This window comes from Glycine soja, chromosome 5 (genome assembly GCF_004193775.1).
Source record: "Glycine soja cultivar W05 chromosome 5, ASM419377v2, whole genome shotgun sequence".
Lineage (NCBI taxonomy): Eukaryota > Viridiplantae > Streptophyta > Magnoliopsida > Fabales > Fabaceae > Glycine > Glycine soja.
Genome location: NC_041006.1, coordinates 34328958 through 34342475, shown reverse-complemented (window position 1 = coordinate 34342475; position 13518 = coordinate 34328958). Strand labels below are relative to the sequence as shown.

The 13518-nt window shown below is 33.1% G+C and overlaps 1 long non-coding RNA gene across 1 annotated transcript; it reads right to left on the bottom strand.

The window, feature by feature from the left end:
• Window positions 1–1963: 1963 nt before the first annotated feature.
• LOC114411526 lies at window positions 1964–2733 on the bottom strand. The gene is made up of 2 exons (XR_003666480.1): window positions 2404–2733; window positions 1964–2172 (listed from the first exon to the last, which is right to left on the bottom strand). It is a non-coding gene; the product is annotated as an uncharacterized LOC114411526 (long non-coding RNA).
• Between the last annotated feature and the right edge of the window lie 10785 nt (window positions 2734–13518).

Sequence of the window (13518 nt, the reverse complement as noted above, 5' to 3'; positions counted from 1 at the left end):
CAAAAAGTAAAAGTAGATCATTTGCATTTGTAGTTTTGGCTACAATTGATCATGCTCTATTAATAAATATTGGTGTAGTTGGTATGAAATAAATTTGTATCCAAAGAGGTTGTATGTATGATTTTTACCGCCGCGGAGAGAATTTTGTTAATAAATAATATATAAGTATTCATTGATTTTTGAGATTTATTTTAATTGTGAAGAGTCTCTAAAATTTAACCCACTTAAATTTTCTTACTACAAAAAAATAAAACTGATCTGGAATGATTATGTGAGTTATATATATATATATATATATATATATATGTGTGTGTGTGAGATTTTAATTTGAAATCATAAGTTAAATTGGAATAATCTCAATATTTCATGTGCTCAATAATTTTCTTTCTAAGTGATAATATCTGAAATATTATTTTGCTAAATAACTATTTACTTGGATGTCTTTATTTTTTAAGTTTCAGTTCATATACATGATAAAAGTTAAGGTTTTTATCCTTGTCGATCGTTAACATCATTAAATATGGTGTTGTTAAAACTATTACAAAAACTTTTTGGCAATATAAAATTGCTGCAAAATTTTCATGAAGGTAAACTACAAAGAAAAATTATTATTACTAAGGTTTTTATCCTTGTCGATCGTTAACATCATTAAATATGGTGTTGTTAAAACTATTACAAAAACTTTTTGGCAATATAAAATTGCAGCAAAATTTTCATGCAGGTAAACTACAAAGAAAAATTATTATTACTGACGGAATATTTTCTGTTGAAAATATCTTAATTATTTACAGAATTTACCGACGGAAAGTATTTCATGCGAAAATGCTTGAATTTCTTACAAAATTTATCTACGGACAAATTTTTCATCAGAAAATATAAATTACCGATGAATTTTTATCCATTGATTTAATTCGGTCAGAAATTTAAATATTATTGACAAATTTTTTCAACAGAATATGTTTCCGCCAGAAATTAAAAATTGTACTCAAAATTAAAAGAACTCAACCCTAACGAGGGATTCAGATCCACCGTCGCACCCTGGTTCTACGCATTTCGACACCGCACAACAATTCTATGCGGATAACTTCTTTGCGCTTTAGGTATTATTTTGTTCTCCAATTGTTTCCATTTCTAAGGTGAAAAGGAAGGAAGGAAGAATGGAATGCTGAAATTTAAAATATGATTAATGATTTATAGGAATTATATTTGTATTAAACTTTACTTCTTCTGTGGAGACGAAAAAGAAGAAGAAGAGAAGGGTTTCACTCGAACTGTTAAGCTCCAAAAAGACGCTTTAGGTTTCACTCCAATTCCTCCTCTATTTCATTTCGTCATCTTATGTAGATCTAATCTCTCTCATCATTTTTTAAATACTTCCGTTTGTTCCTTCCTTCATCTTATTTGTGCATTCCATTAGATGTTGCAATACTCATTTCGGTTTATAATTTTAAGCCAGCACCGTCAAGCGTGCCCTAGAATTTTATTTTTTATTTTTGTTATTAACCTAGCAATTTTTTCAGAATTGAATTGCTCCTGCAATACTCATTTTGCCTTTTTCATCAATAAGGTTTTAAGTTTGTTTAATTTACTTTAACAAATTAGTTATGTACGTCTCTGTGTATTTAATCTGTAGAATATGATCTTTTGCTTTTGGACTTTCTGTATATCTTAATTGAAAGGAGCTTCAAAGTTTTATCATATATTCCTAGACATGCAATATTAATTACTTATTTATTATTGTTAGTTAAGAGTTCTTTTTCCTTATAACTACTAAGTTGTAAATGACACAAATTTAGTTATATATCTTGAAAGAACTTTGCTTTTAATGTCTGTTTGAGGGGTTCAAAACACAAAAACAAATTAAACACACTTTTTTAATATTCATAATTTATGATTGATTAATGATAAAAATAATTTTATATTATTATGCATAGTTACTAATTTTAACTAATAACAAAGTCAATATCATATAAAATGCTTAACATTATATTTTTTCGTACATGACATTTCTTCGTGATCAATAAATTAAACAAATACAATAAATTAACAAATACAATAAATTAACAAATGCACTGGCTGAGCTGATTTGTTCTCCGATCCCTAGATTGTACACTACTTTCATCCTTTTCACCTCCAACAAAGCTCCTAATTCCAACTTCATTATACATCAATCTGCAAGATTCGAATTGTTAAATGCTATAAGCAAGTATGTATATGAATAAATAATAATTAACCATTAATATTTATTGATAAAAAAACACGTATGTACATAAATCTATATAAGCAAGTATGTATATGAATAAATAATAATTAATCATTAATATTTATTGATAAAAAAAAAGCTCCAAAAATGTTTATTAATTTGGATTTGGTGTAAAGGGGTAATTGAGAATTATAACTAACCAGTCATGTAACAAACATGGTAGAATCATCTCCTAGTAAAAAACCTTTTGGATTGTGGGCAACTTGGTCCCAGAGGTTGGAGGTTTGGAGTTACTACCCTTAGGAGGTGGCCTTGTTGTAGGGGCAAGAACCTTCTGAATGGTTATCCCTCCAGTGCTGGGGGGTTTGGAGTTACTACTCTTAGGGGGTGGCCTTGTTGTGGGGGCAAGAACATTCTGAATGGTCATCTTTCGGGAATTCATTGTATAAGATGGCTAGCTAGCTAGCTGGTTCAAAATTGGTGTTGTTTTTTGTGTATATATGGATACAGATACTGCTTCTTGTTAGTTGATGAAACATGCCAATGTGGCTTGTATGTATTTATAAGAAAACATGCATACGCATGCCTTCATAGAGTTCAATTAATGCATGGAAGTTACGTAGCAAGCGATTGATATGGTAATATACATAGAAATTTCTGTTATTTCTCGTTTCAACTATTGAACTTATATGTAGCTTGTGGCACAAGAAGAAATCTGCGGTGAAATATTGGCACCAAGACCTATTCCAACCTTGCCATGTAATTGATATAGGCATGCATTCCCCTTGTTTAAGTGCCTTCATAACGAAGTTAGTCTTTTTTTTTACAACCAACCAAGTTAGTCTTTGATACGTAGAAACCGTGATGAAAACTCTCATTGTCAAATATTTGAACATTGAACATTACGCGCCACGGAGATAGCAAAATAGTGAAAATATCAATTGTAGCCATTAATTGGTATATACGTGGGGTGTGGCCTTGTAAGCCCTCTATGTATTTGCATTTTCTTTTCTTGATATTTTTACTATTCACGTTAACTCTTTTCCACGCAGAGGAGAAACCTATGTCAATGCAGAACGAACATAAAATGAGATTTTATAAAGAATAATGTTATCTATACAATAAAATATACAATAATGAGAAAAAGATAAAAAGGCCAAAGTAATGGATGATGCAACGGACATGAAATAAAAGAAAAAATATCATTGTATAAATTTTTGTATGAAATAAATTGTTGTATGAATGAATTTTGGTAAGTTAAATTAAAAATAAAACATTTAAAATTATAAAAATTACATAATTAATTTTGAATTTTAAATTTTAAATTTTAAAGAAGAAAAATGAAAAATGATCAACATGCACAATTCTTTAACGGAGTAGTGTAAGTTAGGTTTATAACTCGTAAAGAATGAACTTTAATTTTTTTTTATATTTTATTATGTAATACTTATGTAGTTATGATAAACAAATTTGAAGTTAGTGTCATAAAAAATAAATAGATATTTGATCAATATCTTTTCATTAACATTAATGATTTGTTTGGATTAGGAATAAAATAGAAGACAAAGAAATAAGAAAAAAAATGTAGAACTGAGTGGAAAATATTTGTTTCGATGGAAAAAGAGGAGAAGAAAAGAATTAAGGAGAAAATTCTTAATGAAAAAGAGAGTGGAATTGAATAATTAAAAATTATGAAAAAGATTTTTATATTAATTTAAAAAAATTAAAAATATGAACTTGTTATTATACTAATTTTTCGTAACAAATTAATTTATTTTTTATATTGACCAGTTCCTCATCCATCTCATGAGTCATGAGGCGGAAATGTTTATATTATTTGTGTATGCCACGCAATATTATAAATTAAAATGAAATATCAAAGAAAAGATCCGTCTTTGAATTAAAATGCAGTTAAAATGTTAAGAAGCATGGCCCAATTCTGGCACACGCGGTCGGCGGGTCATCCCTGCGCAGATGCCTTCCCTCTTCCGTGTAATTTATACCGAAATTATTGTGAAAATTACACTGAAACTTGTGCATTAAATTCCACTAGTTTGTTTATAGCATAAAATAAATAATTATTTCTGTATAATTATAATTAATTGATACTGGTATTTAAATTATTTTAAATGTGATATAAAATTATTTTTAAATTGAAATGGATAGACAATAAAAAAATTATATATAAATATATAAAGATTAAAAAATGTTAATTTGAGATAAAGATATTTTTTTTAGTTAGTCGTGAAGAAAAGAATTAGGCTAAAACTCAGAATAAATTTTGGGAAAATAAAAATTTTATCGAAGTGAAATAAAAGAAACATTTTTATAAAAATGATTGTAGAATCGAAAATCATGAATTAGTAATTGTATCTAATCTTTAAAAAATTCCAATTGTTTCAAAAGAAATTCTTTTAGAATGAAATATCTACAAAATCTCCCTTGAATAGAACAGTATGAAAAATTATTTCTCAAAGAGGAGAGAGGGGTTGAGAATATTTAATATTTAATTGGGAGGGTGGAGACAAGAGAAAGTGAGTTTTATTCTTTAAGTTTGTAGGATTATAGTAACAACAATGAAGATTGAACTTAATTATATTATAATATTGAAGTATATGTAATTTAAAAGATTGCATTATTTTAATTTAAGAAAACGTTATTTTTTTATTGAGTGTGATAATAATGGCATCATGCTGTATTAGTTATGATAAAACTATTAATAAAAAACAATAATTTTATTTATTTTTTTTCTATGATTTAAAGAGGCATTATGGTTTTATCAACAAACAAAAATAGACATTATGGAGAGTAAAATTGTGACTCTTAGAAACTTTTTTGTCCCACTAGTAGTAACTTTACTAGTTGGTTTATTGTATAAATGGTTGCAATAGTTATTGCCAAAACAACAGTGTGATGTCATAGTTTAACAACACTTAAAAGAATGGTGTGATGATTAAGATATTTTAAAATTTGATATTTATTATTTTTTAGATATTTAATTTTATTCTGTTAATCTTTTAAAAATTTAATATTACATGAGGTTTAATATATTTTTAAGTAAGTATTTTAATTTAACAATTAAAATTAATCATTTTTATTCTTAGTTAACCTGTTGATGGCCCAACATTTGATGTCACTGACATGTCAGGTTTCTCCAAAGACATGCCTGCAGTTGATGAGGACCAACAAGAAGACGATGTGCATGCAAATCGTACTGATCATGACGAAGGTTTATGGGAGAACATTCCTACGTAACTTCGTAAGCACAAATAACCATATACCTATTCCCTGTCTGATAGTTGTAATGCATACATTTTGAATCAACTTATTTTTTGACTTCTAACATATTATTTAAATGTTAATGTGGTTAATTATATTCTTGTATATGCGCAGGCTCATGGCATCACTCCCACCGTCGCCCAATGCTACAGATAATCCTCTGAAGGTAACATCTAAGAAGACTAGACAAGCTACCAGGCTAAGAAGGCTGACTACTAGAAGTTTAAATCACCCACGACTACTTGTTAGCGTCAACCCTGCCACTGGAAGAGGATCCGGGCCCCACAAAGAAAAATTTCACAGCTATCTTGGGGTTGTCGCACGGGAAAAGATTCCTATTGTACACGCCACCTGGAATGATGTGCAGGATGATCTTAAGAAGTTAGTCTGGGAAGATATTTTGGTAAGCAGTTTTAATTTGACATATGTTCGTGCTTGTGTTCAATTGTAAGTTTATTTCCTTATCCTTGACTTACTCTGACATTCTAAGTATCATGTTAAGCGTAAACTTGACATCCCTAAAGGTGAAAATGCCAAAAAAAAGGTCATGTCGACAGTCGCAAGTAAATGGAGGCAATTTAAGTCTCATTTGACTTCAAAATTTGTGTTTGCTGACAATGAGGGCCAAGCAAGTAGTGAGCCGACAGTGAAGCATGGTATTGATCTAGCTACTTGGGCGGAATTTGCAAAAAGCCGCCAAACCCCAAATTGGCAGGTTTGTCAGATTTGATTGTATTTGTAAATTACTTAGTGAATTGTAATTGGTGACATTTAATACTCGATAATTGTTGCATGTCTCGATAAGGGAGTACGCAAACGGGCGCAGGAGATTCAGAAATACAATGATTGCCCCCACGCCCTATCTTGAGGGGGGGGGGGGTATGAACTGCCAGACAAAAAGCTTGTGGATGAGAAAACGAAGAGGCGGGAACAGCTCGCAGAGTTCATTGAAAATCCTTCATCGAGCATCGACCCCCCATCCCCTGTATCGAGACAAGAAAAGTGGAAGATGGCCCGCACAAACCGTTATGGGAAAATGTCCTCTACGGTAGCAAAGGAAATAGCAGACAAAATTGTGAGTAACTTTAATGTTTCTTTGCACTGTTTGTTCAATATTTGTCTTTCCCCGATATCCATTGTTAAATGATGAACGCTTTGAAATGTCTTTTGCATGCAAGATTCTTTAGAGCAAGAAGCTACGCAAGGAAGCTTTGTTCCACATGGTCGCGAAGACATTCTAAACACAACTATTGGCAAACCTGAGCATCCATGACGTGTTCGTGTTGCTGGGACGGGTGTTACAATTAGCCAATACTTTGGACAAGCGTCACGTGGGTCATCAACTTCGTCGCCATCAATCACCCAAGCACAATTAGCTGATATCATCATTGGGATAACGGATTAGGTGCGAAGACGGGTCGAAGAAGAACATCAACAGAGGGAAGATGCATGGCAAAGGGAATTTGAAGCACAACATACATGCCAGATTGAGATGATGAAGAAAGAGCTACAGGCGTCAATTAAAATTGAGGTATCTCAAATTGCATCACATCAATCAGTACCCATCGAGTCGGCACTGATACAGGTATTAGGTGCCCGAGTCAGCACAAAGGGCAGTTGCGCTGAACCTCAGGCACAAGGATTAGCTAAAGACCCTTCTGATGTTGGTGTCGAACTAATGGGGTTGTATGTAGTTGATGGTGATGGTACTATGCTAGTGGCTATGGGAATATCCCTTATGCAGATGACATGGTTAGGGTGAATGTTGTTAGAATTCTCATGGGGGACGTTGAGGTCCCTTTTCCTACATCAGAGGTTCGTTTTGTGGACCAGGCTGTTGGCACATTCGTCGCATGACCAACACATCTTGTTAGAAAAGTAACTAATGAGGTAAATTTTTCCCCTATCAATCCATTTTTTTTGTCGTTAGTACTTACATGTACACAAATTGGTATGATTATTGACCATGTAGGATTCACAAAAGCCTCCCCCAAAGTCGATTGAATAGCCTGAAAAGGGCACTGGTGTGGCAAAAGATAATGTCCTGGTAGAGTTGGTTAAGAAGCTGTATGTGGTTTTCGAAAAGCCAATGGAGTTGTCATGGGACGGAGCAAATTTGGGCTGCCTAATGCCAAAAATGGGTTTTTCATCACACATGCAGATGTGACTAAAATCATTCCAGGGAATACGTTTCTAAACATATCTATACTACAGTTGTGGATGATGTAAGTAAATTATTTATCGTTATGTAAGTCTAAGTAAATTGTCCTTACAATATATGGCTAACAATATTGTTTACCGTGCATGAAATAGGTTTATGAATGATTGTAGTACAAGCAGAGGATTGGCTCCAATTTATGGTTTCCTTGAGCCCCAGGCAATACACTGTGCAAAGGACAAACGTACAAAATGTGAACAGTACATCGCCAACTGGGTCAAGGAATCACATCGAGAAGTATACTTAGGACCTTACTTGAATCAGTAAGTGAATCCATGAGACTGTTATCAATGTGTTTGCATTAAAAGTAAAATAATTTGATTTTGTTGACTTTTAGGGCACATTGGAAACTTCTTGTTTTGTGTTCACGAGACAATATTGTACTTTGGTTTTGTTCTTTACGGAAAAAGCCTGATGTTCACATTAAGGCTGCTATTAACAGGTAATTGGCAAGCTTATAAAATTTAGCATTGGTCAGCACTTGTAGTTTAGCAGTTAACATATTACATGTCATATACGTTATTTGTTATTTTAAAACTTCGTGCAATGAAGAATATATCCAGTACTTTCGAAGGTAAGGAGAATGGACATGCACCTCAATGGATTGAACCAAAGGTATGTCGTTATTCTCGTATTGAATGAAATTTCAAATAAGTAGCATGTTCTACCTACAAATGACAAAGCTTAATTGGATATTTTCATATTGCACGTAGAGTCATGTACAAGCTAGAGGGTATGAGTGTGAATATTAAGTCATGCATTGGATGTGGTGCATAGTCAGTGGCGGACTGAAGAATGAATGGAACACTGTATGCATACTATTAAAATAACTATTGAATTTTTTTGTATGGAATTTAACCTAAATGTTTCATGTACTTACCTTATATGTTTTTACAAATTTGTAGTGGTTTTTTGATGGATCGCCATTAGCTATATATTTAACCTAAATGTTTCATGTACTACAAATTTGTAGTGGTTTTTTGTATGGAATTTAACCTAAATGTTTCATGTACTTACCTTAACCCATGCAAAAGAGCCATAAGCTATATATTTTTCATTGGTTAAGGAAGGCTAATCATTTAGCTACTTGCACACTTAGCAAATAATAGGATTTTCCCCACAACTACCATCTCGCAGTCTCAATCAATATCATTGTGATAGGAATAGCCCTAGAGAGGTTCAAATAGGCTAGAAGATTTAGATATTATCCTTTAATAGATTGTGCCACTTGTATGGTTGGTATTCTTTGTAAAATCCTATTTAATAGGCTATGCATTATGTAAAGAATCAACAATGAAGAATATCAATTTTATGTTTATTCCTTTTAGTTGTAGAATTTAGGAGTAGTGTAGCATAGAGCTCTTTGAGCCTAGCTATCACATTGCACTCACAATTGTTGGTCACATTTGAGGTTCCATTGATCTTTCAACCAACAAATAAAAATAAAAATTAACCGTAGCTGTTATATTCCAAGCAATTAATTACTGTATTTGAAGCAAAACATGAACAATAAAACCTCTATTACCCCATTTCGTGGACACACCAAAGTCATTCCTATTCTCTTCAACCAAAATGATCTTTCTGTTGAGTATCACATCACTGGAACCATAGTTTTTCGGGCATCATTAACTAGCATCATGACTAATGGAGGGATTAGGAGTTTAACAACTTTAGTTGGTTTAGATTGCTCTATTTCGACATTCTTCCCCTTCTCTTGTTAAAACTGCTTGAACCTCTCCAAGAATGAACCGTCACTAACAAAGAGGTTACACAGCTAACAGACAAAATGAATAATGTAGCTAGCAACAACTCACTGTTTGACAAGTAAACTTAAAAGCTGAAAAAATGAAGTTAAATTTAAAGCCACGATATGTTTCTTTCGAATACATAACATTTAAAACTTCAAAGAGGAAATAGTGTTGTATATTAAAGTACTAATAGAATATTAGAATATAGGTCATTAACAAAGTGAACAAGAACAATAAATAGAAATATCAAACTGAACTTCATCAACAAAACAGGTTTTCCATGATTCAAGATTAATGTGGCCATTGAAGCTTTGTGGCTTCAAATTTCCCAGCTTCACTTTTAAGAATTGGTTCACGGGAGGTATATCCAAGATTACTACATGTCACTAGTATTTTGGGGAAAATTATTTTTCACCGAGTTTTACTTGGCTTAAGGTTCTCTTTGTGGCAGTATAAATCAAAACATGAGGGTGACTTAGTGGCAAAATGTTACTTCGCTAAACATAAGCTTGTTTGGGAAGTTCTTGAAGGTGAACTAAAGAACAAAATGGAAATCCAATGGTCAGATATCATGGCACTTAAGGCAAATTGTCTTGATACTGGACCTAGCTTATTGACTGTAGTGGTAATTTATTCTCATATTTTTCTCTATATATAGCTGCTATAATAGTTCTTTAACAATACAATGACACAAACACCTATGCATGGGTAACTGTTCAGTTTCATTTCCATTGAATTATTGGTGAGTTTCTGCATATTGCAGCTCGCTAGACAACCTCTTCTCTTCAAGGAGACTAATCCTCAGCCTAGAAAGCATACAATATGGCAACCAACATCAGATTTTACTGAAGGAGAGGCTTGCAAACACAGGTATATTCTTTTCACAGTCCTCTGATATGTGGATGTGGTCTCAACTGTTTTGCATTGGTATAGATTGAAAAATACTATGGTTTTGTTGATTTATAGTTAGCTGGGCAGGAGAACCAGCATGCAATAAAAACCTTTGTCTGAGTATATTGTCAGAATAGAGCAAGATAGCTTATTGAAATAATTGAGGAAGAGAGGTTGAGTTGCATTTGATGTAGTATTTGCTGGCTTTAGAGGGCTCTTAAATGTACATTTTAGAGCATTTCTTCCTATGATCCTATATGTACTAGGCCATGATGTTCGAGAACTTAATGTTGTGGTTTTGTAGGCAGCATTTTTTGGAATTTCCACAAGGCTTGTTAGCCAAGCATTTTGAAAAGCTTATCCAGTGTGACACACATCTTAATTTCTTAAGCCAACAACCTGAGATAATCTTGGATTCACCTCATTTTGGTACACGACCAGCTGCTTTTGAGAACCTTGACAATCCAGAAGATCCTGATTTGCATCTTGTTAATTGTAAAGGATCTACCACATCTTGTTTGCAGGACATAGGATCACCTCATTCATCCCTGTCACCATCATTTAAGATTGAACACAATGATCTTCTTGGCATTGCCTCGAATAATCTACCTTGTGAAGCACCTTTCCCCAGTTCAGGTACTGTAAGAACTTGACTCTTGTTTTGATTTCCCTCTGGACATTGGGCCTTTTGAAACACCCACCCATTCCCTAAGGTTATGTTTGTATTTTGTATATCTAATGTTCTAATGGTGAGTAGAGTGGAATGAAATGGAAAGGAATAAAATATAATATCTTTCCATTGCTTTAATGCTTGTGTGATGAATGGAAAAAGGCTACTTGCATCCTATACAACCTCGCACCACCACCACAAGAAAAAAAGGGAAGAAAAAGAGGGGTATTAGACAGAACTAAAATGGAATCCATTCCAACAATTCTTATTTCATTTCATTCTATTTTTAACATTTCAAACAATGGAGCCTTGTATTATTTCATCCCTTGCCATCAATCCAAACATAGACTAAGAAATATGTGTGTATCGATTCGTGAGAGAGAGAGAGAGGTTCATGCGTACACAGTTTTCACATATATCTCTCATGATTACAGATTTCTTTCAAACATGTTTGTTTTCTTGGTGTTCTATTCAATTTTTTAAAACTTACCAATAAAAGGATGAGATGTAACCTTGAAAATTAAGTAGTAGGAGGTGGAGAACAAGATGCTCTGTTTGTTGACAGATTATGAAACAAATCTCCAACATTTGTCAATTGCATGGTTATAAAATATCAATGACGGCTCACAAATCTATCAATGTTATTTTAACATGTCAATTTCATCATTAGTTCAATATGTTGAACTTGCTGAATAGCATCATTGTCAGTTTGTCACATATATACTGGGATCAGGGTAGAGATTTGTGTAGCATTTATAATGTGAAATAATATTGGGCATTGGATCAGACTTACCATATTCTGTGCTGGATGTTTTCCATTCCTAAGGGGGCTTCATGTCACTTTTATCTTACATACTTACAATTTAGCTCTGTCTAAGCAATTTATATCTATGTTGTATGTACACAACTACATAATGAACTTCAATTAACTGGTCATTTGTATGGCTTATTTATTAATCCGTGTGGGTGGCCTTAGATATCTAAAGCTGAATTTTATCTACATGTAGTGTGCTTTGTATTATTGTATTAACTTCTTGTTTTTTGCTTTTACATAAAATTCATGGATTGTTGTGCAACTGAAGGTAGTACAAGTTCTGAAACTGATTTCAAGGGACCAAGAAACTGGGATCAGATAAAATTGCCTAGACTCCGGCCTTCTATGGCAGTGAGTGATTTTATCGGCCACATTGAACATTGCCTTTTTGAACAAATAACTTCCGGAAATCCATCCTTTTGTGGTGGAAGACTAGAGTTCCAGGAAATGCTAGAGGAAATTGCACAGCATCTTCTCAATGACAATAAGGTTATAACAACTTCTGATGAAAAATCACTCATGACAAGGGTCAATTCTCTTTGTTGTCTTCTACAGAAGGACCCTGCAGCATTGCAGAGTTCACATGACAAGGAAAGTGCTGATGAAGGACCTGCTGATGGAAAAAGTATTCAACTTAGCCATGATCTTGAATCAATACAGAACAACAAAATTAAAATATGGGTTCTGCCATTGAAGCTTTAAGAATCTCATATAAGAAGATGAATCCTTTTTGTGTACCTTTTGCAACAACAAATATGGGTTCTGCCATGCTTGCAATGGATCTGGTATGTTTAAAAGATCTTGGGGCACAATGATTTTTTGTTATAAGCTTGTTCTCCTTTTCCTGGCCACATTATCTCAAGCTTTCAGTGAATGCTTTCTCTTATGGATTGCAGGGATGGATGGGCCCTAATTATTCTATCTCTACAGCTTGTGCTACAAGTAACTTTTGCATATTGAATGCAGCAAACCATATCATTAGAGGTGAAGCTGTAAGTATTTTTGCTTTGTTATGTGCTCTAAGGTTCAATGATGCTCTCTTTTTGTCAAAAGGTGTTAACAAATTTAGTAAACATGAAATTTGTCTGCAGGATGTGATGCTTTGTGGTGGCTCAGATGCTACTATTATACCAATTGGTATCCTTTTGTTACTCATTCTCCGTGGCTTGTGTGAAGTTATCATGCCATGAATACAATATTAATCCAACAATCATTGGTGCAGGTTTGGGAGGATTTGTAGCATGCAGGGCACTCTCACAAAGGAATACTGATCCTACCAAAGCTTCACGCCCTTGGGACATTGTAATACTATAGAAATACTCTTACTCCCCCCCTCCTCAAAATAAATGATATAACTACTATAGTGAAAGAGATTAACTATATATATCCTGCCACATTTTCTTTATGGTTCTGTATTCAGATTTTTTTTCCTGGGTCATGTTGATATAGCTTTTTAATAATTATGTGCTTGTTTAGAATATAGCTTTGTGTCCCTGCAGATTATTCCAGGCTTTCACTTGCACTATCAATTTTAGTGATGTCTTTTCTCTTAATTATCTTTTTTATTCACAAAACTTAAACTTAAGTGTTTGGTTTAGAGATCCATGCCTAGCTAGTTCCTCTTGAACCAACATGTTAATTTGTAGAGATAATTATATTTAAACAAGTGTTTAATTATAGTATAATTTGGTTTGA